Below are 2,314 nucleotides of genomic sequence, written 5' to 3'. Positions count from 1 at the left end.
TTTCATTCGGTTGCGCTCTTTCTAAAGATTTCACAAGTATAGATTACCAGGCCGTTGAAAACATGTTTCCGTTCTTTGGGGATGAGGCGTTGATTGTTGTCCCACCAGTCAGCTAGTGTGGTGAAATTTATGTGTTGCGTCATGCCAATCGCCTCGAAGTGTTCCCATGAAGTAAATTTGGTTCCATACTGTTTGTGCAAAAGGGCAAGCGATGTAAAGGTGGTAACCGGTCTCTAGTGGGCCATTGCATAAAGCAGAAGCGTCTTGATGGGGCCATCCACGTTGAGCAAGGTTGTCGGACATGAGGACTTTGTTTTTGATGAGGATCCATGTGAAAATTGTGCATTTATTTTCTGCCTGCGCTCGCCAAATGTCGCTTGTTCTGTATCGTCGGTAGGAGTCCAAGAATTGTACTTTGTATGCTGAATTGGTGTTGTATTGTCCATCCGCAGTCCATTTCCAAGCAATTTTATCTTCTTCATCCAGCTGTAAATGGGCATTCTGAATACAGATCCAGAGGGATGCGCGGTAGTGATCTTTCCTCTCAAGGTTCTAATCCAGTTGTTGTTTGTGAGTTCCTGTTGCACTGTTTTGTTTTTCCTCCTTACCAATTGGAAAAGGTGGGTGATAAGATTGGCTCAAGTCCAAATTCCTTTTAGTTGTCTAAGATAACACAATCCATCGTTTAATCTTCAAGCTGTGCGGAGGGTGTCAATAAAAACTGTATAGGATTTCATATCCGGGCATATTCCCTGGTCGACCATCTTCTGAAAAAGCTGACAAATGTTTTCTGTGTTACAAGCTATTCCATGCACATTAAGTAAAAAAAAATTATTGTGGATGGTGCAATTAGGTTTGCATCCATACTTTATCATCTAATTAAAAAGATTTTCAGCATAAAAAATACGGTTGCACCTACTATCCTGAGACGGAGGGAGTATATCTTTCCAGTTTTTAACAGCCGATCAAGAAGAAAACCATATGTACATGTATTGGGTAGAAGCCTTCCCTCATCAGATTATAATATAAGTTTAAAGCCCGATCTTTTTCTTTTGGTTTTGCGAGACCATAAATGATTGCCTTAAAAGTTATAACATTGATTCAAATCCTCTGCAATCTCCTCCTGGACTTTTAGCATTTCCTCAATCCGCATTGACTTTCCTATGGCATCAAGAATCAGATTGTAAGTGAACTGATCTGGGCCACATCCTAGTCTTTTCATTTCTGCGAACAAACCCTCAGTGATATCAATCAGGTTTTCATCCACAAGGCCACTGATAAGAGAATTATATTGGCCAGTTTTTAGTGAAACTCCAACAGCTACACAATCTTAAGTGAGAATGCTATTTACATCAGAAGTGCAGCAACCAACAATCATGAATTCGTGGTAAAAGGCAGAAGGAAAAGATCTAACATGCAAATAATGCCATTCATGTTTTGGAACAAATTCACAGCGGAGATGCAAGTACTCTTCTAATATGGAACAAGATAGCCTATTCAGCCGCACAGCATGAAGTGAGCATTTCTATTAAGATCTAGGTGCAACAACACTCTGCATATTGATATTTGATAAGCTATATGTTATGGTGGGCAATGTCTACCAACGCAGGAAGCGTGCGTGGCTGAGTCGCAGTCGCATGGCCAGCGCGCCGGAATGTGTCCAGAAGCTAACCGTGATCACCGCAGGAGATCTGGTGTGGTCAAGTTGCTATTCTTAGATGCATGTTTGTTTGAATCGAGGCGTAGTCAATTTGCTATTCTTGGATGCATGTTTGTTTAGATCAAGGCTATAAAGCCGAGAACATTCAGCTAATAAAGATTAAGCTGGAAATTGGGTCAATCTCTCCAGCTGCCCCTCTCATACCACGCTGTTGTCTGCGACGTCGCAGCCTCGCCGCCGGGCTGTCAGGCCTCGGCCCCCCGTCTCCCACCCGTATCTCCTGAGTAGTAACTCCGGTTCTAACACTATAACTTGATGATCATGGCCTCATCAACATGAATAATCAATTTGACAAAAACTGCAGGCTAAAAGGTGACAGAAGAACACATGACCAGCTGCTCAGCTGAGTGATATATGCAAGATAATGCTTTAGCAAGACCATTTCTTCCAACCATTATTCTGAAAGGGTGAATTAATAACAGCAAATGGATCAATCAATTAAATGAGTATAACAAACCATAAAAAAACATGGTGCACAATGGGAGAAACGTCTCAGAAAGCCATCACACAGTTATGTAGTATGCAGTGTTTGGTCAGAACAGAGTACTGTGTCAACAAATAGAACTAGCAAAGGCAATTTTGTCAGCCTAATTC

The 2,314-nt window shown here is 41.6% G+C and overlaps 1 pseudogene; it reads right to left on the bottom strand.

The window, feature by feature from the left end:
- Positions 1-638: 638 nt before the first annotated feature.
- On the bottom strand, positions 639-1,430 carry LOC136536969 (pentatricopeptide repeat-containing protein At4g31850, chloroplastic-like; annotated as a pseudogene).
- Positions 1,431-2,314: the final 884 nt, after the last annotated feature.

Source organism: Miscanthus floridulus, chromosome 2 (genome assembly GCF_019320115.1).
Source record: "Miscanthus floridulus cultivar M001 chromosome 2, ASM1932011v1, whole genome shotgun sequence".
Taxonomy (NCBI): Eukaryota; Viridiplantae; Streptophyta; class Magnoliopsida; order Poales; family Poaceae; genus Miscanthus; species Miscanthus floridulus.
Note: the sequence above shows the minus strand (reverse complement) of the source record. Positions and strands in the feature narration are given on the sequence as shown.